The sequence below is a fragment of the Coregonus lavaretus genome (genome assembly GCF_964263955.1).
Source record: "Coregonus lavaretus genome assembly, chromosome: 2".
Lineage (NCBI taxonomy): Eukaryota > Metazoa > Chordata > Actinopteri > Salmoniformes > Salmonidae > Coregonus > Coregonus lavaretus.
In genome coordinates this window covers 46,727,085-46,743,610 of record NC_139989.1, presented here as the reverse complement: position 1 = coordinate 46,743,610, position 16,526 = coordinate 46,727,085, and the positions used below count along the sequence as shown (strand labels likewise).

Sequence of the window (16,526 nt, the reverse complement as noted above, 5' to 3'; positions counted from 1 at the left end):
TATCACCAACAGTTAAAGATTGCCTTCCTAAGTTTGCCTGTACTGATTTCAGTACAATGTCCTGTTAATCTATTGGGAAGAGATGCGATGACGCAGTTAAACATAGAAGTAAGACCGACAGTGAGGGGAATGCAGGCTCACGTGGTAAAGGATAATATGGTTGTAAGTGGTGAAGGGGAACCATGTTATTGGTATAGCCAGGACCTGTTGAGGGGAGGTAACTCAGACATACCAAAGACCTTAGTAGACTTGACTAAAACCCTAGTACCTGACTCACCTAAAATGACCGAGGATGACTTACATTGTACTCTGTGGTATAATACACACTCTGGCCCTAGTAAAGAATATGAGAAAGCTCTGTTTAAAACCACAGAAAGGACAATAGGCTTGAAATGGTTTCATTATGATGACACCCATGCAGCGGCAGAAGTCGAATTGGGGCCACAGAGTCAGAAATTCTATAGAGAGAGATTGAGCCCTCATGTCTCCTTGGCAAAGGAAGCTCAAGAGGAGTGGTTAGATCTGGGGAAATGAGTGACACAGGCAAAGTATGTTAAAGACTGGCAGACTGCTCCTAATGGGGACCAACATAGCCAATCAACCGGCCGATATCGTAGGAAGTTGAATTGGAGAGCAGGTTGCACACCCGCTGTGCACCTAGACATAGGATGTGATAATTGATGACCAGACATTTTCCTCACAGAGGAACAAGAAAGAGACCTTGAGATTGTACCTCTAGAGTTGTGGTCTAAGGGACCAGCCGATGTGGGGTTAATTAAGGGAGTAACTCCAGTCCAGGTGGTTCCGCGGTCAAACCATAGGCCATACCAAAAACAATATCCAATGAAACCAGAAGCCATTATAGGGATTACTCCCACAATTGACCATTTACTCAAAGGTGAAGTGATAATCCCGGGAGATGAGGCACAGTGTAACTCACCTGTATTTCCAGTAAAGAAGGCAGCTCCAAGCAATGATTGGCGAATGGTAATGGACCTACAGGGGGTAATTAAGAACATAATTCCAAGAGCACCCTGTGTTCCAGACCCACACACTCTATTGAACCAATTGAAACCAGAACATTCTTACTTTACTGTGATAGACATAGCTAATGCTTTCTTTAGTATACCTGTACATCCTGATAGTCAAGGATGGTTTGGCTTTACCTTCAAAGGTCAGAAATACACGTTCTCGAGACTTCCATAAGGTTATTCGGAAAGTCCTACAATTTTTCCCCAGGCTATCACACATAACCTGGGAATGTTTGAACCCCAAGAGGGGAGCCAAATGTTGATATACGTCGATGATATTCTAGTAGCAAACCCCTCAGAGGAGGGGTGTAAAAAGGATACTCTCCAGTTGTTAACCTTTATGGCAGGACAAGGGCACAAGGTCAGTAAAAAGAAACTACAACTCTGGCAGAAAGAGGTAATATATCTAGGTCATACGATAACGCAGGATGGGAGAACCCTAAACTCGTCAAGAAAAACAGCAATATTAGAAGCTCCTAAACCTCTGAATAAAAAACAAATTATGAGCTTTTTGGGAATGATAAATTACTGTCGAGCATGGATTCCCCATTATGCATTACACACTGGAACATTTAGTGATCTTATCTATGGAAAAGCTATGGCAGCACATGATAAAATAATCTGGAATAACGAGGCTGATTTGCAATTTGAGGAAATTAAGCAATTATTGACCTCTTCAACGGTGCTGGCGTTTCCTAGATATGACAGACCATTCACTCAAACTGTGGATTGTAGAGAGGGATATATGACATCAGTACTGACACAAAAACATGGGGACAAAAATAAACCGGTAGCATATTTTTCTTCAAGACTTGATGAGGTGGCTCAGGCAATGCCTGTCTGTTTGCAATCAGTTGTGGCAGCTGCTAATGCAGTGCAGGATTCAGCTTCAATTGTACTATACCATGATCTAACCTTAAAAGTTCCACATGCAGTGTCAATTCTGCTATTGGAACACAAGATGGCGTACATGTCACCAGCACGACACCTATCTTGTATGATAATATTGCTGAACATGCCAAATCTAACTATTGAACAATGTACAACGCTGAATCCTGCAACATTAGTTCCAGTTGTGAATGATGGTAGTCCCCATAACTGTATTTAAGAAACTGAAAAAATTGTACTACCCAGGCCTGACTTAACAGACTTAGCTATACCATGTTGTGAAGTAACATTGTTTGTTGATGGATCTTCTAGGAAGAATCCTGATGGCACGAATGCAACTGGTTATGCTGTAGTGACAGAGAACGAGGTTCTAGCTGCTGAACCCTTGCCAATAAACTACTGAACCCTTGCCAAGAAGCAGATTAGACAACACTTTGTTGCATATGGGATTACAAATTATTTAAAAAACTTTTGTTCAAGATGTGTTATCTGTGCTCAAAGTAATCACCAGGGCAGACAAAGGGCACCTCTGGGTGAGTACCCTCCGGCTAAGTACCCCTTTCAACAATTAGAAATTGACTTTATAGAGCTGACCAGGAGTGAAGGAAAGAAGTGGTGTTTGACTATAATAGACAAATACACTAAATGGGTAGAAGCTTTCCCTACCTCCTCGGCAGATGCTATAACAGTAGCAAAAGCACTATGCCAGGATATGATACCAAGGTTCGGCCTCCCAGAAATTATTTTTTCTGACAATGGATCCCATTTCTCTAACCAAGTAATAGATAATATTGGACAGAGGTTACAAATAAACATGAAGAAGCATTGTTCATATAGCCCGAAATCGGCTGGACTTATCGAACGCATGAATCAGACGATTAAGGCTAGATTATGAAAAACTCACATGAGCACAGGAAGGAATTGGGTACAATGTCTGCCAATCGTACTAATGACTATCCGAATAACGCCAGATAAGGATGGATTGTCCACCTTTGAGAAAGTGTTTGGAAGACCTTACAGAATGCCACAGTTGGCAGGGCCAGAACAGGCAGACATAGAAGTAGAAGACACGTCGGCAGAACACATGAGAAGATTGTTCATTAACCAAACACGTATGTTAAAGATTTTGTGCCCCACAGGAGAACTAAAGGAGAAGGAAACCCACTCTATCCAACCAGGTGACTGGGTGTGGATCCAATCCCTGAAGAAGAAAGACTGGAAGCAGCCCCGTTGGGAATGTCCATATCAGGTCCTGTTGGTGACGGCCTTCGCTGTAAGAATCGCGGAAAGATCCACCTGGGTGCATGTCACACACTGTAAAAAGGTAAACCCAGCTACACCTGACGAACAAACACAGAGTTAGGAGAAAGAACCGATCACCACTAGGGCTCGGGGGTTGGCTCCTTAACGAAGATTCCCTTACCCTGTCTGATCATCCCTGTGTGAGTTCAATAGAAGGTAAAGCAATGGGTTGGCCTCTGGCGTCTGACATGTTCTCAGGGCAAGGGTAGGGATTCACAGGTCTCCTGACGGTAGGTAGCTGTCTGATTGTGGGGGCCATATTCCTAACACACTCAAACCCTCCTGATCCGCCAGAAGTAGTAGTTAACCTAACACAAGTTGATAAAATAATACCAGAGCACAGTCTACGCAGGCATAGGAGACAGCTAGACGTAGGGAAAGGGGAAGTACTAGGGACTGTAGGAAAGGACATCACCTTTGAGGTCTTTGCTGACCAGTTGGGGAGTTGGGGACTACTGGCTGGTAGTATCGTAAAGGATGGGAGATATATACAGTGGGGAGAACAAGTATTTGATACACTGCCGATTTTGCAGGTTTTCCTACTTACAAAGCATGTAGAGGTCTGTAATTTTTATCATAGGTACACTTCAACTGTGAGAGACGGAATCTAAAACAAAAATCCAGAAAATCACAATTTGCATTTTATTGCATGACATAAGTATTTGATACATCAGAAAAGCAGAACTTAATATTTAGTACAGAAACCTTTGTTTGCAATTACAGAGATCATACGTTTCCTGTAGGTCTTGACCAGGTTTGCACACACTGCAGCAGGGATTTTGGCCCACTCCTCCATACAGACCTTCTCCAGATCCTTCAGGTTTCGGGGCTGTCGCTGGGCAATACGGACTTTCAGCTCCCTCCAAAGATTTTCAATTGGGTTCAGGTCTGGAGGCTGGCTAGGCCACTCCAGGACCTTGAGATGCTTCTTACCGAGCCACTCCTTAGTTGCCCTGGCTGTGTGTTTTGGGTCGTTGTCATGCTGGAAGACCCAGCCACGACCCATCTTCAATGCTCTTACTGAGGGAAGGAGGTTGTTGGCCAAGATCTCGCGATACATGGCCCCATCCATCCTCCCCTCAATACGGTGCAGTCATCCTGTCCCCTTTGCAGAAAAGCATCCCCAAAGAATGATGTTTCCACCTCCATGCTTCACGGTTGGGATGGTGTTCTTGGGGTTGTACTCATCCTTCTTCTTCCTCCAAACACAGCGAGTGGAGTTTAGACCAAAAAGCTCTATTTTTGTCTCATCAGACCACATGACCTTCTCCCATTCCTCCTCTGGATCATCCAGATGGTCATTGGCAAACTTCAGACGGGCCTGGACATGCGCTGGCTTGAGGAGGGGGACCTTGCGTGCGCTGCAGGCGTAGTGTGTTACTAATGGTTTTCTTTGTGACTGTGGTCCCAGCTCTCTTCAGGTCATTGACCAGGTCCTGCCGTGTAGTTCTGGGCTGATCCCTCACCTTCCTCATGATCATTGATGCCCCACGAGGTGAGATCTTGCATGGAGCCCCAGACCGAGGGTGATTGACCGTCATCTTGAACTTCTTCCATTTTCTAATAATTGCACCAACAGTTGTTGCCTTCTCACCAAGCTGCTTGCCTATTGTCCTGTAGCCCATCCCAGCCTTGTGCAGGTCTACAATTGTATCCCTGATGTCCTTACACAGCTCTCTGGTCTTGGCCATTGTGGAGAGGTTGGAGTCTGTTTGATTGAGTGTGTGGACAGGTGTCTTTTATACAGGTAACGAGTTCAAACAGGTGCAGTTAATATAGGTAATGAGTGGAGAACAGGAGGGCTTCTTAAAGAAAAACTAACAGGTCTGTGAGAGCCGGAATTCTTACTGGTTGGTAGGTGATTAAAATACATATGTCATGCAATAAAATGCAAGTTAATTCCTTAAAAATCATACAATGTGATTTTCTGGATTTTTGTTTTAGATTCTGTCTCTCACAGTTGAGAGAAAAATTACAGACCTCTTCATGCTTTGTAAGTAGGAAAACCTGCAAAATCGGCAGTGTATCAAATACTTGTTCTCCCCACTGTATGTATGTCACCATGTACATCCTGGGACCATGTAGTTGCTCATACCGAGAGGGGGGGATATGTCAATCTCCATACACAGTTTAAGGACAGGTGGAGTATTGTGAAAGTAGGGAATTACCAGAAATGGCAGTGCAACCCATATAAGGGTAGGTACTGTCTGAAAGTCTGAATTACGCTAAAACAGGTAAAGGCTACGGATGACGGAATGTGGTACATAGGATTTGACCGCAAATGTTGTGAAGACCCATTAGTGGCTTTCTGGGTAGTAATCAACCCAGCAGATGTTACAGACCTGACAAGTGAGATATTCTCTTCAACTGGGGCACCCTATAGAGTACACCTCTCTGAGGGAGGTAGGGAGACCGGGGCTGTGGTGAAGATAGTGCAAACTATAGACCTGAAGGAAGTAGTACAGGTGGAGACTGGGTATAGGGATCCTAACCTGTGGTTGGAATGGATTCAGTATATGGCAAGAACCAGTGGCGGCTCCTGAAAAAATTCTCAGGAGGGGCAATTTTTCTGATGATTTAGGTGACCTACACACATTTTAAAAAAGATATGTCCAGCAACAACATGAAGACAGGGGCAGCATATAAGTCAATACCAGAAGCATTTATTGACTGATCTCAAAAGTGTTGGCTTACCAGGGTTGGTGGAGCCCTCAGTTTCATCTTTGCCTCGCAAAGCTAACTCAAACACTCCGCAAAACTTCACACACTGGATTAGCCGGCTGAGGATGTGGCGGTTCTTGCTAATGTCGTAGTAAATATATTTGTTATAGTGAATATGGAATATGATATGTTGAGTAAAATGTTGTGCTAAGATCTATTTAGGTCAGGAGCTGGTTATAAGTTCTGTTCCTATCCAATAACAATGGACAAAAGGGTCCTATCTTGTCAGCCTTGTCAGCAGGTGGCCAAGGACAACACCCACGCCATAGGCCTCTCAGTTCTTCCAACTCACGAGTTCTTGCTCTGAGGACACACACACACACAAACACACACACACACACATCATCACTGTTAAACACACACACACACACACACACACACACACACACATCATCACTGTTAAACACACACACACACACACACACACAAAAATCCCCTCTCTTAGGCTGAACATTTGAAGACAGAGAACCCGACTCAGAGCCAATGCAACAGTGACAGTAGCCTGGAGGGGACCTCGCCCAACTCATCAGGACCAATCAGAAGATCAGAACTACTAGATTCAACCTACTTCATTTATTGCATAAAATGTCTGCACACAATGTTTCGGGGCTCTCTTCAGATAATAATAATAATATGCCATTTAGCAGACGCTTTTATCCAAAGCGACTTACAGTCATGCGTGCATACATTTTTGTGTATGGGTGGTCCCGGGGATCGAACCCACTACCTTGGCGTTACAAGCACCATGCTCTACCAGCTGAGCTACAGAAAGTGGATACTCATGGATGCGCATCGCAATTGTAAAATGTCAACACAATTGGAGACACCACGTCATTTTTGGAGACATGTTATTGACAGTAAACTATTGTAGATGCGACTGCTAACTAAATAAAACATTTTAGCTGGCTAGCTAATCATCTTAGCTAAATGTGGGGCAAACAATTCAGTTATTTACCGTTAATTTGAGGGATTGGGGTGAAGTCGGCTCGTGGATTAGAACCAGCGACCTTTCGGTTACTGGCACAACGCTCTTACCCACTAAGCTACCTGCCGATGTGTCAATGTGTCTCCAGCAAACGGCAATGTGTCTCCAGCAAACATTCTTCAAATGTTCAGCCTAAGAGAGGGGATTTTTGTGTGTGTGTGTGTGTGTGTGTGTTTAACAGTGATGATGTGTGTGTGTGTGTGTGTGTGTGTGTGTGTGTGTGTGTTTAACAGTGATGATGTGTGTGTGTGTGTGTTTGTGTGTGTGTGTGTCCTCAGAGCAAGAACTCGTGAGTTGGAAGAACTGAGAGGCCTATGGCGTGGGTGTTGTCCTTGGCCACCTGCTGACAAGGCTGACAAGATAGGACCCTTTTGTCCATTGTTATTGGATAAGAACAGAACTTATAACCAGCTCCTGACCTAAATAGATCTTAGCACAACATTTTACTCAACATATCATATTCCATATTCACTATAACAAATATATTTACTACGACATTAGCAAGAACCGCCACATCCTCAGCCGGCTAATCCAGTGTGTGAAGTTTTGCGGAGTGTTTGAGTTAGCTTTGCGAGGCAAAGATGAAACTGAGGGCTCCACCAACCCTGGTAAGCCAACACTTTTGAGATCAGTCAATAAATGCTTCTGGTATTGACTTATATGCTGCCCCTGTCTTCATGTTGTTGCTGGACATATCTTTTTTTAAATGTGTGTAGGTCACCTAAATCATCAGAAAAATTGCCCCTCCTGAGAATTTTTTCAGGAGCCGCCACTGATCGAGTTACATAGTGATACTTTACGATATACTGTATTGACAATATCGCAATATTTTAGCGCTAGTTGGCTGTACCTGCACCAAAACACCATTATTGTTCCTTCATAGCTTGTTCTCAATCTTTTCACATTGGGAGCCAATTTGTTTTCAGCACTTTTATTTCCATGACTGATCAAAACTCGTTCTCATGGCTTTCTGATCCCTCTGCAACAGACATATGGTGCGCAATAAAATCACAGTATCGAATCGCAATACGTATAGAATCATGAGACACCAGTCGGCAGTCGGGAGAGGTCGTGTTTTTCTCTGGCTGGAGGTAAGCAGGAGGTAAGCTACATGTAGTGTTGAGTAAAGCTTAACCATGTGTTAGATCGTAGGTAGGTAGTTAGCTGTAGTTAAGTATTGTATTTATTGTAGGTTAGTATTGTTGTTATTGTAGGTTTCCGTGGGTAATTGTGGGTTAGTATCGAGGCACGAGGCTAGCTAGCTAGCGGGTAGCTACTGGTAACGATTAGCAACGCTGGAGAGCTGGTTCCAATGGTAATGTAGTCCTAGCCAACGTTTAACTTTTGCTTAACCATGTATTAGATCGTAGGTAGGTAGTTAGCTGTAGTTAGGTATTGTATTTACTGTAGGTTAGTATTGTTGTTATTGTAGGTTTCCGTGGGTAATTGTGGGTTGGTATCGAGGCACGAGGCTAGCTAGCTAGCGGGTAGCTACAGGTAACGATTAGCAGCGCTGGAGAGCTGGTTCCAATGGTAATGTAGTCCTAGCCAACGTTTAACTTTTGCTTAACCATGTATTAGATCGTAGGTAGGTAGTTAGCTGTAGTTAGGTATTGTATTTATTGTAGGTTGGTGTTGATGTTATTGTAGGTTTCCGTGGGTAGTTGTAGGTTAGTATCGAGGCACGAGGCTAGCTAGCTAGCGGGTAGCTACTGGTAACGATTAGCAACGCTGGAGAGCTGGTTCCAACGTTTAATTTTTTATTTTATTTTTGCTGCGTTGTGAAGGGAACTCGACACGGACTTGAATTGTCTGTTTGGTGTGCTGACACACTCTTGGCAGTTTGTTGTGGCCAGGTGTTGATGCTAAGTTGTGTGTTAATGGATGCTAGCTTGCAGGTTGGCTACGGCGTCATAGCTAGGCTTCGTGGGTTGTTGTGGGTAGTTACTGTGTCTTGGCAGTGTCCTCGGCCGTGCCGGCTGTAGCACGAAGCTAGCTAGCTAGCCGTTCTTCAAACAGAGTCAACACAGTGGCCATTGCTAGCTACCCAACATAACCAGCTGGCTGTACTGTAGTAGCTAACCACAATATACTTGTCCTAGCTAGCCAACGTCTAATCATTGCTGCGTCATGAAAGGAACTTGACACAGACACGAATGATCTGTTTAGTGTGTTATCACATTATTGGTGGTTTGTTGTGACCAAGTGTTGGTGCTAAACGGTGTGTTATTGTTATTGGATGCTAGTCTGCTAGTTGGCTATGGTGTCATAGTTGGCTAGCTGAACAAAGTGGGTTGAGTCTATTCCTTTAAACATTGAACCGCTGTGGTTCACAACAATTCTGATTTCCAAAGGCGGAAGTTGGGAGAGTTTTTTGTTCGGGTGGTTCAGTGAAACAATTTTAGTTTCTGAGGTAGAAGTTTTTGGTGAGGGAGGCCCTGCTCTCTCCGCTCCCAGATGCTTAGTCCATTTCATTCCGATCTCCTCTGCATTTTTGTAGCCATTTGCTACAGCCTGTCAACTATGCCTCTGCCTATCCCTGTTCTCTCCTCTCTGCACAGGCTACACAAACGCACCACACCGCGTGGCTGCTGCCTCTCCAACCTGGTGGTCCCTGCACGCACCACCCACGTGGAGTTCCAGGTCGCAGGCAGCCTCTGGAACTGCCGTTCTGCTGCCAACAAAGCTGACTTCATCCCAGCCTATGCCAACCTCCAGTCCCTCGACTTCCTGGCGCTGACGGAAACATGGATCACCACTGAAAACACTGCTACTCCTACTGCTCTCTCCTCGTCTGACCATGTGTTCTCGCATACCCCGAGAGCATCTGGTCAGAGGGGTGGTGGTACAGGAATCCTCATCTCTCCCAAGTGGACATTCTCAATTTTTTCCCTAACCCATCTGTCTATCTCCTCATTTGAATTCCATGCTGTCACAGTCACTAGCCCATTTAAGCTTAATATCCTTGTCATCTATCGCCCTCCAGGTTCCCTTGGAGAGTTCATCAATGAGCTTGACGCCTTGATAAGTTCCTTCCCTGAGGATGGCTCACCCCTCACAGTTTTGGGGGATTTCAACCTCCCTATGTCCACATTTGACTCATTTCTCTCTGCCTCCTTCTTTCCACTCCTCTCCTCTTTTGACCTCACCCTCTCACCGTCCCCCCCTACTCACAAGGCAGGCAATACGCTTGACCTCATCTTCACTAGATGCTGCTCCTCTACTAATCTCACTGCAACTCCCCTCCATGTCTCCGACCACTACTTTGTTTCCTTTTCTCTCTCACTCTCCTCCCACACTACTCACTCTGCCCCTACACAGATGGTAATGCGCCGCCGCAACCTTCGCTCTCTCTCTCCCACTACTCTCTCCTCTTCCATCCTATCATCTCTTCCCTCTGCTCAATCCTTCTCCCTCCAATCTCCTGATTCTGCCTCCTCAACCCTCCTCTCCTCCCTTTCTGCATCCTTTGACTCTCTGTGTCCCCTATCCTCCCGGCCGGCTCGGTCCTCCCCTCCAGCTCCGTGGCTTGATGACTCATTGCGAGCTCACAGAACAGAGCTCCGGGCAGCGGAGCGGAAATGGAAGAAAACTAAACTCCCTGCCGACCTGGCATCTTTTCACTCCCTCCTCTCTACATTTTCTTCATCTGTTTCTGCTGCTAAGGCCACCTTCTACCACTCTAAATTCCAAGCATCTGCCTCTAACCCTAGGAAGCTCTTTGCCACATTTTCCTCCCTCCTGAATCCTCCCCCCCCCCCCCCCCCCCCCTCCTCTCTCTCTGTGGATGACTTCGTCAACCACTTTGAAAAGAAGGTTGACGACATCCGATCCTCGTTTGTTAAGTCTAATGACACTGCTGGTCCTGCTCACACTGCCCTACCCTATGCTTTGACTTCTTTCTCCCCTCTCTCTCCAGATAAAATCCTGCGACTTGTGACTGCAGGCCGCCCAACAACCTGCCCGCTTGACCCCATCCCCTCCTCCCTTCTCCAGACCATCTCCGGTGACCTTCTCCCCTACCTCACCTCGCTGATCAACTCATCCTTGACCGCTGGCCATGTCCCTTCCGTCTTCAAGAGAGCGAGAGTTACTCCCCTTCTCAAAAAACCAACACTCGACCCCACTGATGTCAACAACTACAGACCAGTATCCCTTCTTTCTTTTCTTTCCAAAACTATTGAGCGTGCCGTCTTTAGCCAACTCTCTTGCTATCTCTCTCAGAATGACCTTCTTGATCCAAACCAATCAGGTTTCAGGACTGGTCATTCAACTGAGACTGCTCTTCTCTGTGTCACGGAGGCTCTCCGCACTGCTAAAGCTAACTCTCTCTCCTCTGCTCTTGTCCTTCTAGACCTGTCTGCTGCCTTTGATACTGTGAACCATCAGATCCTCCTCTCCACCCTCTCCGAGATGGGCATCTCCGGCGCGGCTCACTCCTGGATTGCGTCCTACCTGACCGGTCGCTCCTACCAAGTGGCGTGGCGGGAAGCTGTCTCCGCACCACGTGCTCTCACCACTGGTGTCCCCCAGGGATCGGTTCTGGGCCCTCTCCTTTTCTCCCTATACACCAAGTCACTTGGCTCTGTCATATCCTCACATGGCCTTTCCTATCATTGCTACGCTGACGATACACAACTAATCTTCTCCTTTCCCCCTTCTGATAACCAGGTGGCGAATCGCATCTCTGCATGTCTGGCAGACATATCAGTATGGATGACGGATCACCACCTCAAGCTGAACCCTGGCAAGACGGAGCTGCTCTTCCTCCCGGGGAAGGACTGCCCGTTCCATGATCTCGCCATCACGGTTGACAACTCCGCTGTGTCCTCCTCCCAGAGTGCGAAGAGCCTAGGCGTGACCCTGGACAACACCCTGTCGTTCTCCGCCAACATCAAGGCGGTGACCCGCTCCTGCAGGTTCATGCTCTACAACATTCGGAGAGTGCGACCCTGCCTTACACAGGAAGCGGCGCAGGTCCTGGTCCAGGCACTTGTCATCTCCCGTCTGGACTACTGCAACTCGCTGTTGGCTGGGCTCCCTGCCTGTGCCATTAAACCCCTACAACTCATCCAGAATGCCGCAGCCCGTCTGGTGTTCAACCTTCCCAAGTTCTCTCACGTCACCCCCCTCCTCCGCACACTCCACTGGCTTCCAGTTGAAGCTCGCATCCGCTACAAGACCATGGTGCTTGCCTATGGAGCAGTGAGGGGAACGGCACCTCTGTACCTTCAGGCTCTGATCAGTCCCTACACCCAAACGAGGACATTGCGTTCATCCACCTCTGGCCTGCTGGCTCCCCTTCCTCTGCGGAAGCATAGCTCCCGCTCAGCCCAGTCAAAACTGTTCGCTGCTCTGGCACCCCAATGGTGGAACAAGCTCCCTCACGACGCCAGGACAGCGGAGTCACTCACCACCTTCCGGAGACATTTGAAACCCCACCTCTTTAAGGAATACCTGGGATAGGATAAAGTATTCCTTCTAACCCCCCCCCCCCCCCCCCAAATTGTAAAGTGGTTATCCCACTGGCTATAGGGTGAACGCACCAATTTGTGAGTCGCTCTGGCTAAGAGCGTCTGCTAAATGACGTTAATGTGCCCTTGAGCAAGGCACTTAACCCTAATTGCTCCTGTAAGTCGCTCTGGTTAAGAGCGTCTGCTAAATGACTAAAATGTAAAATGTAAAATGAGACTCGCAATGCTGATGCATATATCTTATCGTGAGGTTCCTGGCAATTCCCAGCCCAAGTTCATTTGCCACAACAAATCTCTTCGCTAGCAAACGCGATGTCTTCTCCAAAACGGCAATGTGTCTCCAGCAATGTTTACTTTTTTGACGTTCTATGGCATCTCCACTTTCCAAGCATATATGACCACATGTAATATTTTGGTAAGTGATGCAAATAGTGAACTATGTAGGGCCAGGATGTAAAATATATGTAGCTGCAGCAATTTCTCTTATCTGATATGGTAAGTAATGGGGCTTAATTTATAGCTCCCTAAGAGTTTGACGAACGGGTCCGTGAACGCGATTCCAGATATCTTTACCTCTGAATAAACTGCCTTTATTATACCATATCCACCCTGTCCAAAGTCTCTACTTGGTCTCAGTTCTCCAGTAAACTTGTGATTATCAACACTAACCTCATCGTTGTGGCGGCGGACAGCTAGCCTGTATCCCTCATCCAGTTGAGTGAGTGGCAATGTCTTTTTTCGTTCGTACCAATTTTTGGAAAATCCTCGGGTGTAGGACTTTCCGCCTTTAGTAGAAACCTGTTGAATTATTAAATTTGGTCTGGGAGGTCCTAATTGTTTCGTTGCCAATTTATCTTCATTTGTTCGCCGACAAAAAGGAACTTCTTTCAAACAATCCGCTCTTTTCTCAGTTACGTTCATGGTTACGTAACGTATGACGAAAGCGCGTAAGTGCAAGCCCACAGACACCCATTGAGATTGTATTGAAGGCTCTGAAATTTGAAAAAAATAGATTTTACATGGGAGTCTATGACAGACTTCTGGGCGATTTTCAACCTGACTGAAATCGCCCCAAAAGGGGGGGGAGCCATTTGAAGCACGACTTTAGCCTGATTCGACATTTAGTGGCAGTGTGGCACTGTGGCAGATCAGACGTATAGATTACAACACTGATAACTACTGTTGCCGTGATATAATTGATTAGAAAAAAAATCCCTTCCTTTTCCCGTTTGGCAGTGCGTCGCCCATATCGCCCTATTGAACAGGCCGCCCCTGGCAAGAACTATGTCTAAAGAGGAGTGTTACAACTGTGGGACAGCCAAACCAAGGTTAACAACTACTCCATTCCCCTTGACGGGCTTTAACTCTCCGTCAGGTTTATCCTGCATGATTAAATTGTTCAAGCCACCTGGTAATGTGGTGAAGGAGTCTTGTAGTAACTTGCACTATCTGTATCCCCCTATAACAAAGTCATCCCGACCTAGGTTACCTCAGTTTGAAGTCTCAGGGGATTCTTATTATTGTTTTTCTAGGACTAATAAGATAGGATACAGGGTAGGGCATCTTAGCTCCTGCTCCCACACAGAGAATGTCACAACTAAAGAGACCATGACTAATCTCTCCTCTTTGTTGCAGCCAGAGGATTTTAGGAACCAAAACCAGGCCCGTGCTGACATCTGGTGGTTGTGTGGTGATGACAGATTGTGGCCTCACCTACATACGAATTGGACTGGAACCTGTGCGTTAGTTCAACTGGTAATGCCCTTCACTCTCATCAAACAATCAAACGTTTCAGAAAAGGGTGGGTTGGCACGTAGAAAACGGGACCTCCTCCCGGGATCCTTTGATGAAAGGATATATATTGATGGGATAGGAGTACCTCGAGGGGTTCCAGAAGAATTCAAAGCTAGGAATCAGATTGCAGCTGGGTTTGAATCAAGTCTTTTCTGGTGGTCAATAATTAATAAAAACGTAGATTGGATAAATTATATTTACTACAACCAGCAAAGATTTATAAACCACACTCGTGATGCAATAAAGGGATTGGCTGAGCAGACAGCGGCAACTAGCTTAATGGCATGGCAGAATAGAATAGCTTTAGATATGCTTTTGGCTGAGCGGGCGGAGTTTGTGTTCTGTTTGGATCTATGTGCTGTACTTTCATCCCCAACAATACAGCACCGGACGGGTCCGTGACCAAAGCTCTTCAGGGACTCACCACGCTGGCGAACGAACTGGCCGAGAACTCTGGTATTGATAGCTCCCTAAATGGTTGGTTTGATAACATGTTTGGTAAATGGAAAACTATTGTTGTAACTATTCTGGGTGCAGCTATAGCTTCTATGGGTATACTTGTTCTTTGTGGATGTTGTCTTATTCCCTGTGTCCGAGGGTTGGTGAGCAAGGCGTTGGAGGATGCAGTATCACAGCAGATGGTGAGATACAGCCCAATCCCGGACTCCGACCAACCGAATGAAGAAAATGACCCACCAGGCTTGGTGGAGGATGACGACTATTCAGATAGTTTGAGACTGGATGAAACTTTTCTTAGTTCTAATGTGTGAAGGTTGCAGTGAAAATCTGACGAAGAACTGTGACTGGATGTTTTCCTAGAACTATAAATCTCTAGATAAAAAAAAATTGTAATGATATTTTGTGTATTAAAGTCTTGTTTTAAGTATGATGTACTAGTTAACCGATGTTGCAGGATGTGATGAAGCAAATGTTCTTCACTATAGGCTTAGACTGTTGTTTCCAGATAGTGGGTAAACAGGTTAGGTACTATTGCTAAAGAGTAACGTTTTTAATCATGGGGTAACCCTGATGAACCTGTATTGAATGAGACAATTGTTTATGTTTTTATATGCAAATCAACTTATATGCTTCAATGTGTGTGATTCATTTCTATAACAACATATATTTTGTGAGTATGTGTGTAATATTTAGTCAAAGGGTGGATTGATAGATTAATTATTAATGACTAATTATTACACCCTGAAACTGTGTGAAATGTGTTAGAATGTGTGAGTGTAGGACCAGTAAAGACTATGACATTGAGCTACTATTTAGCAATGTGAGTAAGAGTTAGACCAGACAACAAAGGACAAGGAGAGCTGTCTACAGACAACTGAGAAACACTGTCATCAAGGCAAAGAGTGGCCACCTCCCGAGTGGCGCAGTGGTCTAAGGCACTGCATCGCAGTGCTAGCTGTGCCACTAGAGATCCTGGTTCGAATCCAGGCTCTGTCGTAGCCGGCCGCGACCGGGAGACCCATGGGGCGGCGCACAATTGGCCCAGCGTCGTCCAGGGTAGGGAATGGCCGGCAGGGATGTAGCTCAGTTGGTAGAGCATGGCGTTTGCAATGCCAGGGTTGTGGGTTTGATTCCCACGGGGGGCCAGTATGAATTTTTTTTTATACTAAAATAAAAATACTAAAATATAAAAAATGATGTATGCACTCACTAACTGTAAGTCGCTCTGGATAAGAGCGTCTGCTAAATGACTAAAATGTAAATGTAAAATGTAAACAAAGATAAAGGGGCCTCCCAATTTTGGGAGGAGAGAAACTGTTAGGCTTTTTAAGGAGTTTGCAGGATATTGTGAGGACGGCGATAACTAAGGAATGCATGCGTGCATGTGTGTGTGTGTGTGTGTGTGTGTGTGTGTGTGTGTGTGTGTGTGTGTGTGTGTGTGTGTGTGTGTGTGTGTGTGTGTGTGTGTGTGTGTGTGTGTGTGAACTGATGGTCAGGAGAGCAGTTTTAAAGTGGAAAACTACAGCCCGCCTAAAGAGGGGAGGGATTTTTGTATGACGTATGAGTATAAAAGATGGACTCTGAAATTGTGATGGCCGAATTCTCAATGAATAAATATCTCTGACTATGCAGACCGGAACTCTGTCCGTTTCTTGATTTTGGGAGACGCACAGAGACACTGAAATAGTTTGTTAAATAATTCACATAACAGACACCATTGTCCCAGACGTCCAGAAGAGCAAGGAGTTTTTCTCCAAACAGAACTGATCTGTCCTCACCTCCTTAGAGGTGTTACGTTTATACAGGGTACTAACTGAGCACTTACTGTTGTTAGCTGGATCACTGACTGACTGAGTCTGCTGATCGCATTGA

The 16,526-nt window shown here is 45.6% G+C and overlaps 1 pseudogene across 1 annotated transcript in view; it reads left to right on the top strand.

Annotated features, from left to right (window-relative positions):
• The window catches only part of LOC311146208 (peroxiredoxin-2-like), a 31,670-nt pseudogene extending 15,249 nt beyond the window's left edge, over nucleotides 1–16,421 (top strand). The window contains exon 6 of the transcript in view: nucleotides 16,366–16,421. The product of the transcript in view is annotated as a peroxiredoxin-2-like (transcript). The remainder of the gene's footprint in view (nucleotides 1–16,365) is intronic.
• Nucleotides 16,422–16,526: the final 105 nt, after the last annotated feature.